This window comes from Lepisosteus oculatus, chromosome 8 (genome assembly GCF_040954835.1).
Source record: "Lepisosteus oculatus isolate fLepOcu1 chromosome 8, fLepOcu1.hap2, whole genome shotgun sequence".
Taxonomy (NCBI): domain Eukaryota; kingdom Metazoa; phylum Chordata; class Actinopteri; order Semionotiformes; family Lepisosteidae; genus Lepisosteus; species Lepisosteus oculatus.
Genome location: NC_090703.1, coordinates 45,694,148 through 45,708,012, shown reverse-complemented (window position 1 = coordinate 45,708,012; position 13,865 = coordinate 45,694,148). Strand labels below are relative to the sequence as shown.

The 13,865-nt window shown below is 35.8% G+C and overlaps 1 long non-coding RNA gene across 1 annotated transcript; it reads left to right on the top strand.

The window, feature by feature from the left end:
- Positions 1-4,803: 4,803 nt before the first annotated feature.
- On the top strand, positions 4,804-7,800 carry LOC107077855 (uncharacterized). Its single transcript, XR_011190262.1, has 2 exons — positions 4,804-5,599; positions 6,550-7,800. It is a non-coding gene; the product is annotated as an uncharacterized lncRNA (long non-coding RNA).
- The last annotated feature ends 6,065 nt before the right edge of the window (positions 7,801-13,865 follow it).

Here is a 13,865-nt window from a genome sequence, read left to right as displayed (position 1 = left end):
ATGAAAGAGCACAATTTGAAGAATATGGGGAAGTAAGACACTCTCTAAGTTTAAAAATGAAAGTGGTTAGTGAATGGTTTGATAAGAACATTCATGCCTTTTCCTCAGGTTTCTGTGGCTGATGTGCCTAATGAGAGAATTGTGTAACCATCCTGGGGCAACAGTATTTTATTCTAGCAGTTTTATAATGTTGGATTTTCTCAAATTTAAATGGCAGTAACAATCTTCACATTGAAGAGTTTGCAAAGCGATACTCATATCACATATACTGCTAATGGTGATACATTATAAAGATGTCCTTTAATGTAGACGTTTTAAGTGTACAAACATGCCGAAATGCTTTTAAAATCTTTAAGCAAATGAATAAATCGTTACAATAATCTTTTATCGCAACTACATTTAAGTAATGCAGTTCCTGTACAAGAATTACCCAGCGCTTCCCAGCAAAAACCAAACTTCACAAGCAAAACTAAAAAGATTCCTCTGAGCCCAACGTGGTTGTGAGCATTGTGATTGTGAATCTGACTATTTCTGTAATTAATCATATTGTTCACAACAGGGGACAACAGTAATGTGTTATAGTCATCAATGGAGAAGGCACTTCTTTGCACAAAGGGTTGTGGGAGACTGCAACTAACTACCCAGTGATGTTGTTGATGCCAATACTTTTTCTTTCAAGAAAAGGCTCAATGAGATACTGTACTTGAATTAATTAACTACAAACTAGGAAAAGGCTAATTGGCCTCTCCTTGTTATATTCCTATATTATTCTTTTTCTGATTGTCTAAAGATAGTTAATTAACCCAGGATCTCATTTTAATTCCCAGATATTCAAGCTTTGATTGCGGTTTGGAGGGGTATGTCTAGAACATGTGTTTTCAAAGTTTGTCATGGTGATACTCCCAAAACTATGAAAGTATAGTATATATATATAAAGAGATTGCAAATAAAGATTACAGAGACTACAAACTGAAGCAGGTAAATGTAACTGCACAAAGATTCAGTGGGTCATAATTTAAACATACTGTATAATTAACAAATGTAAAGAACTGATGATTCCAAATATGCAAAATGTCTACAAATATGTGATTATCCCAAAGGATTTAAAAATAGTTTAAAAATATGGTGAAACCTTTGACGTTACCTTACATAACTTCCTCCGAGGAGTTTTACTTACTTTTTAATGGATTTGTACTTTGCAGGAACTTTAAATCGGGTCGCTGTCTGTGAATATATAGTCTTGCATATACTCTAAAAATTGGCAGACTATACTCGGGAATTTGCTGTTTCTTAACTCCCCCATTTAAGTAATTTTAATTAATTAAAGGCGGTACTTCAGTCCTTCCTGCTTTATAAGATAACAGGTTCAGATCTCTTGAAGGTATGCAGTTTTTCAGCTACCCTGACGAACCAACACAGCTTAAGGTTACAAAATTTGTATTCAAATCAGGTCTCATAGCTGTGAAATTTGTCATTGCTAGAGGGCAATTTGCATTAAAACACGCTGATAAAACATTAATATTATTTTGCCTACAGCATTTTCATTCATATAGTTTTACGTTTTAAAGAATGTATTACTAAATGTGAACCTCATTTTTTCAAGACGACTGGAACTTAACTTGTAAGACATTTTCATACGATAATTACTTTTTATTTAACTATGCCAAAACATTTGACTTACATCAGGTATATTAGAATCTCTGCTTAATCTCTGCATAAGGCAGCAGTTTATTTTTTGCCTCTTTTCTCCGGTGTTTATAAATTGCCTCGGCAGTTCAAAAACACCAAAATAGGACAAATCTCTTCCTGGCAACAGATAATTATAGTATTATAAGTGAATAGCATTTAACAATATATTTCTAGCATTCAACAATTTTCTTTCTCAAGAAGTTTCTTATTTATTATACTAATTTATAGATACAGGTTACACTCCCAGATATCCAGATTTCACATTTTTCCCTTTTTATTTCTCTATCAGATTAATTGTTTGAAAGGGGAGGGAGGGAGGGACAGTGGTCTTTTTGGTTAGAATCATTCACTTTTCACATGATGATTTAAAGCTAATTTTCTTCTGGAAAATACTGTATAGTATTATATTTTCCAAAAATTAAAAACACTGGAAACTTACGGAGGACAGTCAAGTACAACAGGAAACATGCCTGTTTATTAATGCCCTGGGCTTTAATAAACACTGGGCTGTGACATTTTCATCCAGTCATGATGACCCCTTCATCAAATGCTGTATAATGGCATGTTTTAAATCAAGGGTCTCAGACTCATTTCGTAATGGGGCTCGGTGCCCTGATATTTGACCCTGCTTGAGTTTCAATCAACACAAGGAACCTCATTATTTTCATATAGGCATTTATTTTGTTTGCCTAGCAGTTGACAACATTAACCATGCAATTCATTTCCAGGTACAGTACCTGTAAACAGTTGTGGGCCTGGAGAGAATTATTTTAATTATCTAATTAATCAAACAATTCAACCAATTAAGTAGCTGGGAGCTCAAGTGAAAAGGAGACATGTAGATACAGTACTTTGGCTCAGAGGGTGTAGTGTTCGAGATCCTGTTCCACATGCACAGGTAAGGCTACATTTTTTATAGTATAAAACTACCCAGTCTAACTGCAGCACATACCACTTGTCTAATGTTCTAAATTGTATAATGAATGAAAGATAAAGTGTAAGACACAATGGGTGCCCTCATAAAAATAATTTAATGTTTTCTATAGAAATGTCTAAGAAATGCAGGAACAGATTCTATAGAGAACTGGGATATTTTCCTAAATTTTTCCATAAGGATAGCAACCACAACAAACAAAGCAGACAATTACAGCACAAGAGGCTTGAGCAGATTTTGCATTAAGATTAATCTGAGAGTGTCCAGATCAGAGTTCAACAAAAGTTGCTTGTGACCTGATCTTCTAAAGGTTGAGGAATGCAGTCCTGGTATTTGTCAGATAAAGAAATAAATACACGGGATAGTGACAGAATGAGAGTTAGGAGGCAGTACAAAACTACAGCAGTCAACATGAAGAGGGTGGACAGAGAGGGCGAAAGAGATACAGGAAGAGACAGTGCTGGGGGAAGAAGGAATAGTGATGAAGAGAGTGGCAGAAGAAAACAGGAATCCTTTAACTGGAAGTGAGAGATATGGAGCTTGTAAAGAGCTGAAAGGGAATTCAAGACTGAGACCGCTTTAGAAGCTGATAGAAATAACATGCAGTTATGAGGCCATTTAAATGGCGTCCCAGAGACGTCATTAGATTGTCTGCCAAGAATAGTAACGTGAGGATACTGCAGAATATTATAGTCATCTGATTAAAAAAAAATACAGTTGAAATAAAACGACTGCAGAATCATGAAAACAGCAGGTGAATATGAGATTTGGCTAAATTCATGTTACCGTGCAGCAGCTTCTCTGCAGGGGTAAACAGATACTATTTATTGTAAAAGCAAAGACTGTTCCAGGGCATCACATAGACCTCAAATATCTTTTCCAGGTCTGGTTAACATGCTAGTTCTAGTTACTTGTTTCTATTGTAATGCATATGAAATACATACCCATATAGTACAGTGCAAATGAACATTTTATTTGTATTGCACTGTTTAATGAATCTGTATTCCTTGCTTTCAGCTCCTCGTTTTCCCAATCTGAACTGTCAAGCAGGAGGGGTTTATGGGAGACATCACAGAAACTAGCGGTTCCAAAAAACATGTTGTATGAAAAAACAATCTATGATAAACTCTGAATGGTATCATATATAGCAGTTTGCAATCACATTATTTAAGAATTTAATAACGAATAATAACTTTTAACATTTTTAGTGTTAACTTTTTGATAATCTGGAAATCTAAGCAGGGACAACACTTTATTGTTTAGGTTTTAAAATTTCGGGGAGATCAAATAAATTCTGTTACCATTTTATTTAATTAATTATTAAATTAATTAAAAATTAATATTGAAAACAGAAGAATACACAATATGGGTTCCGATCACTGTTCTTTGAAACCTGTATTTCCCCCCAAAAAAATCATTTTAATTTTTTTAAAAAGCGAATTAAGGAAAGCAACCAATTTTGAATGCCATATACTGTCACTGTTATGAAAATGCTCTAACATAGCCTGTGTGGTTTGGAGCCCAAAAATTTGACTCACGTGATAATATATCCTTATGATTATATAACCCCATGTAAAAAAACAATAATAAAGTCTAATTACTGAGACTATTTTACAAATATCTAAATAAAAAGAAAACAAAGTAAAACACAAAAAGAGCCATCAAACCAAAGTTCATCGTAAGTCAATGATGGAAAGGGTTAAAGAGTTTTATTTTTTTACTTAAATGTGTCATTGATTTCAATGCATTGCACAATATAAGGTAATTACAGACCATATTGCAATTCAGTGAAACATCAGCAATACGATCCTGTCAGATTTAATAAGATGTTAACAATGTATTTAGCCAATATACATTAGGGAAAGTCTAGAGCATTGATTTGTCTAAGGTTTTTGAATTACGTTTTTAATTATGAAACCTTGTTTTGCAAAATCAGATTTCCTTGCCTCTCCTCAGACTAGATAGCCATACGTGATGCTCATTTATGTTATGAGAAATGGCTTTAATGTTTACAAATCTGGCTGAATGCGTGTGAGTAACGTCCCTACCACAAAAATTCCACCCCCTTATTCCCTTGAAACAGTTTCTTTTAAGGATTTTGTAATCTGTAGCTCCATCTAATGGAGACTAATGGATTTACTGCTTGCTCTGCGTCTGAGGTCTTTAAAAAGGTGGTTTGCTTTTGTCTTCCTCTCTATTTGTTGTGTAATTACCATATTGGTCAGTATACTGTTTTCAAGTTCAATACCTAAAAATGAACACAAAAGGAATATATTGTCGTGGCGATAAAATTGTAATTAAAAGTAACCGAACAAATATTTTTTTAGTCATATCTGTGTTTTAAAAAGGCATGTGAAAGTGGTCAGATAATATCAGTAAAAAGGTAACAGTAATATTACATTTTGAATTTAGCTTTAATTGTTGTCTGCATATTCTGCATGTGGTATTAATACAATTTAACCTAGATATCACTTTAACGAAAGATCACAAGTTCAAAAATAACTCGCCCTGTACAATGGGGAAAATGTCAGCAAATCGTTGCTGCTCACTTTAAAGCGCTTATTGTCATGGTAAAACTAAGATGTCGGTAGATTTTAAAAACAGATTGCAAAAACCGTCCCAACGGTTAGGATAAACAGCGGTATCGAAAACTGCCGCATGAATTTAAGGATATTCGCAAACAATACCAGCAGATTCGCTTCATTTGTAATCTCTTGGAAATCCCACTAAATGACCGTATACTTAATCCTCATAGAACTAATTTATTTTTCCATTTATTCATAGTCAGGATATTATATTTCATTTTCGAATGTCGATTAAAAAATGATTTTCAAACACCGAATCGAGATTTTACAGATCACGATAGCCTATTGGTTGTTTACGGAAGATGGCGTCGTTAGTGATGTGCTGTTGGGTTTGTGAGAAGTCGCTGGGTACCGTACGGAGATGTGGCAGATGCAAAAAAGTATATTACTGGTGAGATCAGCTGTAATAAACCTTTGTTTACTGAGCCTTGCCCAAACAAGTGTTATGTGGAACATTTGCTTCTTTCAGTTTCTCTTTTAGCAAATAATTGCCTTCCTCTGTTACATGAAATGAAAAAGTCCATTAAATTTAAAAGCAAGCAATGTAGAAATATTTATTAGAGAGCGTCATAGCATCGGGCGTTTTCAAATTTAGAACCGAGTAACAACAGACAAGCCTTACTAGTTTGGAGTAATTGGTCAGCGAAGTATGTTGTCTTGTTTCAACACCTACATATAAGTTTATCTTCTCTTCTTATTTACTTTTCTAATTATTGTAGTTCATAAGTGAAATGGGAATCAAGTCCTAGTGATAAACTACGTGACATAAACTTAGCCTTCGTTTCCTGATAGTATATGTTTTGAATATCGCCTCGTCTCTTCATATAATTCTCTTTTCGTGGCAGACGGCATGTACTGTAGCTAGGGAAGATATAACCAAATTTATGACGTTATATATGTTCATTTTACAATTTAATTGTTTAGCAGGACTAAACTGGTAACTGCGTTCAGAATCGGAGGCAGCTTTTACTTGTTTGAATTTTCACTTTTTTATTAGTCTCACCTGATGTTCCTTAATCAATATTGATGATGTCATCAGTGGGCTGTTTGGTGATATAGAATTATATATCATACTAGTCACATGGTATGGATTTAAAACAAAAACCTTTACAATGTTTGTCTTATAAAATATAATAAGACATTAAGCAGTGAAGATATATTTATTTTAGAACAGCACAAGAATCCTGGATTCATTAAATATCTTCATGTTTTGCATTTTTTGAAGTAATATGTAAGTGAAGGTTATATTGAAAACAAATAAAGTAAAAATTTGGGCTCCACTCCAAGTTCTTAATTGTTTTGCTATATTAAACTGACAATACTTTCCTGTTCTTTTTTGAGCTCACAAGAATGTCAGCTGAAGCACTGGCCGCTTCATAAAGAACTTTGCTGGAATTCCAAGATGTTGACAGAGGATGTGGATTGTTTTGTAAGCCACAGTGCAGAAACACAGTTAACCATGCCTGCTCCACTTTCTGAACAAGACAACATTATGGGACTGAATATGCTAGACCATGCTGTTACAGTCAAAGTGAAGCACAATAAGTCTAAACACACAATGGTTATCTCTGAGGGGACCAATGGGGAGGAGTGCTTCAGTCTGATTTCCAGCCGTCTACAAATTCCCCAGGAGAAGATGAGACTTATAAGCAAAGGAAAAGTAATTCACAAAGACAACATCCTGAACTTTTTAAAGGAAAACGCTCTGTTTCAGGCCTTTGGAGAGCAGGCAGAGTGTGAGGATGGCTTGGATCAGAGAGACATCGAAGTCCTTATGTCTCAGCTCTCTGTGGAGCGCAACATAGCTGTCCGAGCACTTCATAAAACTGGAGATCTCATTGATGCCATCTTCTACATCTCGGACAGTATGTAGAAGGTAGCCACCTTAATGGGATGATGGCAGCATCCCAAATTTCAGGCTTCTTTGGATTAGGTATAGGGCTCCAAGGCATTTGTTAGGATTTGTAAAGAAATTGAACTGTTTTTTTTTTACACATAACTAATTTATTATACACATTTCAGGTTTTGTTCATGAGCAAAATGTGTTTTTTGCTGTCATTTTGTTAAAAAGAAGTTGTGTATTTTTTACCAAATCCCATATGTAAATTAAACCTGAAGAATACCTGCATGCACAGTATAAAAGATAAGTTGTACTGTTGTTAATGAAAGCTGACTTTAGCCAAGTAAACCAGAGAATGTTACTACTGTAACATTAAAACGATTTAGCCCAATGTTTAGAGCTGGGCAGGAATCTTTGATCGTAATAAAAACAGTACAGTACTTTAACAGCAGTTTAACGAAGAGTTGAAAATTAGTAATTGAAAAAAGTTAAGTGGTATGCAATTGTGAAATTTTATGCAATGTTTAAATGTGTATAAACTTGTGCAGTGTATTTTGAAGTTTTCATTTCTATGTGTATTCGTTTTTGTAAATTACTTTATACAAGCACATTTCTTAAATCTAAATCATATGATTTTAATTTCTTTTAGACTTTTTAAATTACATTGGAGATGTTGACAGTTGTACACAGGTGTGAGATACAATATTTTAGGAGCAGAACTCCTAAAATAAAAACTCAACATGCACCTTGGATCCTTGGTTCAAAACCTTCTTATCTGTTCTGATTCAGTTTATCACAGACCTGATTAATAAATCCCTGGAGACTGGAGTAATGCCCATCTCTGCTCAAAACAGCTGCTGTTACTTCCCTCTTGAAGAAATCTAACCTTGACCTCAATCTACTCTCCAGCTACAAGCCTATCTCTAACCTCCCCTTCATCTCAAATTAGCAAGAAGGCAGTAGGTACTCAGCTGCAGTTTCACTTGAGTTCTCACCAACTCTTAAAAAAATTCCAGTCAGATTTTACACTGCTCTTGTGAGAGTTTCTAACTTGGTGAACAGCTGCTGACTCTGGATCTCCATCCATACTTGTTCTGTGTGATCTCTCAGCAGCCTTCAAAACTGGGGAGCTCAACATCCTTCTGCAGATGTTGAGGGAACTATGTCGGACTGCAAGACACAGCTCTGAAATGGTTTTCCTCCTATCTTTCCAACAGGCAGTATTTTGTCTCTATTAGGGAAACAAGATCCCCGATAGAGATGTCGCCAGTGACTTTGCAGTGTCCCTCAAGGGTCAGTATTTGGCCCATCTTGTTCCTCATTTTCTTGTCTCCTCTAGGTCAGATCATACACATTGGGGAGCTAACTTTCACAGCTATGTGGGTGATACTCTTTTAACGTCAAGCCTGACTGCATTGAAACTGCCACTGCATTGAAAAATTGAAAAAGCTGTCTGGAGCAAATCATATGGATGATATGGATGAACCACAATTGTTTTCATGTACCAAAACAGGCTATTCTGATTGGAACACCTGATCAGGTCACCATCACCAGTTACTGCAGTCTAATCATTCATTGAAATTTCCATTTGAAAAATAACTCCTGACAAAGGTCTGCTCTCAGTTTTACAAACGCTGAAAAATTAATTCATTTCATCTCCCCTGGACTGTTGTAATGCTCTCCTTTGTGGTCTGTCCTTAAGCACATTAATTAAATTACAACTTCTCAAGAACAGTGCTGCCAGGGCATTCACCAGAGCAAGGCAGTTAGACCATACCACCCCTATTCTAATAAAGCTCCCTTGGGTCACCATCCACCAGAGAGTGGATTTTAAAGTACTGCTTCCTGGTTTTTAATGCTCTAAAGGTCCCATCTACATCACTGAACACTTCTCCCCAGTCTTTAAGAGCAAGTCAATCTAATCTGCTGCAGGTCCCAAGAACAAAACTACAATATGTACTATGAGTAACTGTACTTCTCTGTCTCTGCCCCTCGCTTGTGGAATATCCTCCCTGATCATGTCAGACATGCAGTTTCAATGGAGACCTTTCAAAGATCTTAAATTCCTTCTCTACCAGTAAGACTATTAGCTTCCAGTACTATAAACGGTCTGTTTTCCTATCATCTATTTCCTTCTTAGCAGTTTTTAAGTTCCATGACTTCTCTTTATCTTTTTTCTTTTATGTGAAGTACATTGAGATTCACTGTAATAAAATGTGGTATGTAATTTATTATTTTTTATATATTCTCTAGCTGGTAGAAAAAGAGGTCCTTAATTGCTTTGCTAACTGTGATGTTCATAAATTAATTATTAGAAAGAAACAGCTAAGGTCACTATTTAGAGCCTAAATAGCCTACATTTACCTCATTTACATCATTAACCTTCTCCTTATGTTATTATGTCTGCCAGAGCTTAATATAGACGGCAGTCAGACAAGCTAGAAGAAACTACAAAGCTAGTTAGAAATATTGTGGAGCAGCAGAAAAAAAAATTCTCTGTTTTCTTTCCTTGAATACGCTTAAATGTCTTCAACAGTTTAGATGTGCTTTCTCTGATATTAAATCCTACTGTACTTTTCTAGGTTATGCAACCACATTGCTCATAACTAGCACTGTATTAAATAGCTGGCAAATAAAATGCCATCAGGAACTGCTTAAGGCTTGGTTATATAAGTGAGGGTCATCTTCAGTCAAAGTGCAAATTTCACAATTCTTTTTTTTTGCACCAGGAACTTTCTAGGCAGTAGAGTGATTTGTGTTTTGCAGTGGATATTAATTGAGTCTACTGGGTGTCTACCACTATGAAAAAAAGTGGAAATCTTAGATTAGACTTTAGAATGTGCAAGCCTATTCATACTATTGTGTGCTGTAAGTTTCTTCTTTGACAGGCTGGCTGTCTAACTCTGTGTAACGAACAGTAACAAAACAGGCAGGTGAACGGCAGTTATCTGATGCCCTCAGTCATAACATCTCTATTGTGCTCCAACCTCCACTTGCATAACACTTAAGCTTCCATTTTGCAGTTGTGCTTGAAGATTATATTCTTTATCTGAGGGACTGCTGACAGTAAAGAATATGTTGCTGTGCTGTAGGGTGACTGTTTGTCTCAGGTTGGGCTTGTCATTGTGCTACCCAGTAAGGTTTCAGGCTTGTTATTATTAGCTGTAATAATACAGAGTTGAATGTGGGTCAGAGTGTTTGACAGAGCACATCATCCTTATCCAGAAATTAAGGGGAATTTTATCATTGTTTTGAAATATGTTCACTAAAACATCATTTGTGAGAACACCGACTACAGTATTTCATGATCATTTACTGAAGGCACAGAAAACTTTTAGAAGGGATTTCTTGAGAGAAGAGGTCTGATTAACAATTGAATTAAAAGAAATTGCTTTGGATGTCATTTTCACCTGCATGCTTTTTTCAACATTCAGAAATGAAAAAAATAAAGGAACTCGCTGACTTCAAAACCTTGCTTAGCGGAGTTATAAAATGGGGATTTGGGCTTTTGCTTTTATGGCTTTCAGCCTTTTTCTCTGATCAGCAGATTTCAGGTCTGAACACCGGATCATTATCTAATGTAGCCTGAATAGAATTTGCTGTGTATGATCGTGTCTGATAAGGATGATTAGGAAATGCAGCTTTTGTTTAACAGAGTTTGCATAACTGACCTCTTAAAAATGTGTTTAGAAATAGGCTATAAACTGTGATATCGTTTATACACTTTTTATCCTTTGAAAGACTTTTAATCCTTTGAAAATGATTTGTGCAGAGCAAACTTGTTACCAAAGGTTAGGTTTTTATCTCATTAGGATTTTTTTATATTTATATTTTCAGGATACTGTTAATATTTATCCATCCCTTACACATTTAATAAAAGGAGTTAAAAGTTCTGAATCAAATTGTCTGTATTACGCAGGAACAGCACCACCTTACGTAAAGTTGTAAAAAAGGCAAAAAGTACATTGATTTCTTTTCAACCTGATCTCAGTAGCAGCTAAGAAAAGTGGACTGGTAGGTGTGGCGATTGGGACCACAGCTGCAGGTGGTGTGTTGTTTCAGATGAGATGTTAAACCAAGGTCCTAACTACTTTGTCATGAAACGATCTGCTGGCACTGTGGGTAAGAATTGAGCTGTCCTTTGCTGCATTCCTCTCTGGGACTTTACTTCAAGTTCCCTCTTAAGTTTCTCACATTTCAGCTCATGATAGCAGACACTCTTCATGAAGGTAGAAGCTGTCCTTCTGGGGTGGATGAAGTGGGTCCCTTAATATACAGTATATACAGTATGTAAAGTGCTTTGAGATTCTTCAGGATGACAGGCTCTCAAATGCAAGCAGTATATAAGGTGTTAACTAATCACATTTGTAGGTCAACAATCTTTTCATCCATAAAGCAGCTACCTGATGGTGTAACAGGTTTACACGTTTTTATAATGTTTAATTTGACATGCCTTTACTCCGAGCTATTTTGAATGGTTACGTTGTGTATTTACAAAGAAATGAAAGCATGCCATTATTGAAGTGAACAGCTTGCAGGCCCAAACATGATGACAACATCAAGGGGAGGGAACAAGGCAGGAGGTTATACAACCGCAGAAATGTCAGCGTTGAAGGAAAACAGCAGTGTGGGCTAGAGCACCGAGCAGTGCCTCAGACGATGCACATTGCTACTAAAGCAGAGCTGCAGTGAATATTATGCAGTCCTACTGTCACAGTGCTTACACAGTTGATCGTTGTGTAGACGTTCACTGGCACCATATCAGCCTGTAGTCTGTCCATAACCTCTGAGATGTCTATTCTGGGTGAGTTGGGTAACGGTTTCCCAGCATGCATTGCTCTGACCTAGTTTTGTAAGTGCATTACATGTATTTTTTTATTGGTGTGGTAGGTGTGTCTGCCAAGTTTCCATAGCTACATTGGCCTCTGGTGACCTTATCCATTCAGTTATGTAACCCTGCTTGTCAAGGAAAAATGAGACATTGGAACTGGAGAATTGCTCAAGGAAGAGGCACAATTTAAAGTGAACTGATTTTAAGCACATGTGGGAAAAAGTATTCTGCTACTCCTGAGTAACTATTTTATTGGACAGCTCTTTCTGTAAGCAGCACTCCAAAACGTAAAAAAAATGTTTCCTTGTCAAACTGTCCCAAATGACTGTACATTTTAAACATGTACTTTTCTCCATAGCAGCACTTTTGTTTGAGTGCTGTTTTTGAATATCTCAACTTGAATTATTTAATGTTTCAATATTTTGGTCTGTATTTTAATTTTTATATCAATCCAGATTAGTGACAGTTTGTTTTTAGAACTCGTTTTTTGTGTTACAACAGGTACATTCGGAAACTAATGAATGAAGTCTGATGACATCTTTTATTATAATATAGACCATGTAAAAACAATATTTATTCACCCTACGATGATTTATGGTAAGACATTAATTAGCTCTTAAGGACAAAACAATCTGTGGTTATAATGTTTATCTTACACAGTATATAACAGAAAGTTTCTCTAGGCTACCTCCCTCAGAGTTGTGAACCTATTCTTATAAACCACTGACATACTGTAACATAAGCAGCAGCATTTGTACTTTCATGCCTTAAAGCACAGGTTTCTAGTCCTGATTGTGGAGAAACACAAACCTCTTTTTGTTTTCATTCTAGCTCAGCATAATTACCTATGTGAAGCCTTAATTTGCTAAAGAGCTGCTTGATTAGGAGATTTGCTATTTGTTTTTACTCAGATGTTTGAGATTTGATTTATAAAATGCAATAGATAAGAGGTAACCACCCAGGCGTTCAAGAGCCAAAAACAATCAAACAGTTCAAGATAAACCTATTATTAAGTCAGTTAAGGGTTTAATTATGTAACTGAGAGTCCTGTTGGCAGATGTGTGAGAAAGTGAAACAGGCTATGGGTCCAATTAGTTTGACTTTCCTCTTCTCCATTTAGACCAGTAACCTCTAAGCTTGTCTTGAAAAGTTGAGACAAGCAGAAAAAAGATGTTTTGATGTTTTGCACACTTTTCTGTGGATCTGTATGAAACATATACCTTTAACATGTTCCTGTTATGTGTAGACTACAATGTTTGTAGATTGTCTTGGAAATCTCATTCAAGATATATTTAGCCCCTGTTTAAAACACTTGATGTCTCTATGGGAATCAGATTAGTTTATCTATAAGATTAGTTTATTAGTTTTAATTAGTTGTATCTTGAGGTTAATCAACTGTGTTATTTTCATTCCTGTCAGCTTATTTACTTTTTAATCAAGTTAGTGTATGAATAACGTTTGTCATCTACATCATATGCAGTGCGTCTGAGCCCTTTTCAACAAAGTATGTGTTTAGTCATTTTGTGTTAGAGCTTAATTTGTGTACTTCAGAAGGTGAAAATGATTTCCGTTTACAGACTGGTGGCCTTTTAATGATGTTTTTCCCCTCTTGGCGTTTTTCTCTGATTTTGTGATTTGTTCTTAATTCATCTCAAAAACCCGAGACGTTTCACATAAAGGAAAGGCTGTCATATAGACTTGTCTTATGCCGTGTTCAGACTAAAGTTTGAAATGTGAGCTCTCGCTCATACACCTCGTGATATTGAATGTGATGAAAGGTGATGAAAAGAGAGTGCCGTTCTTTTTTCTCCAGGTCTGCCGTCACGGCACACTCCCTGTGGTTTTTAATTTTGCTGACACATTCCCACCAGGAAAAGCCCCAGAGAGGGGGAAAAAAAAAGAACTCGGAAGGGAAGCTTAATTTAGATTGTTAATCACTTGACACCCATTCGGTAAGTTAAACCATCTTAAACCTTTACGTAAGAT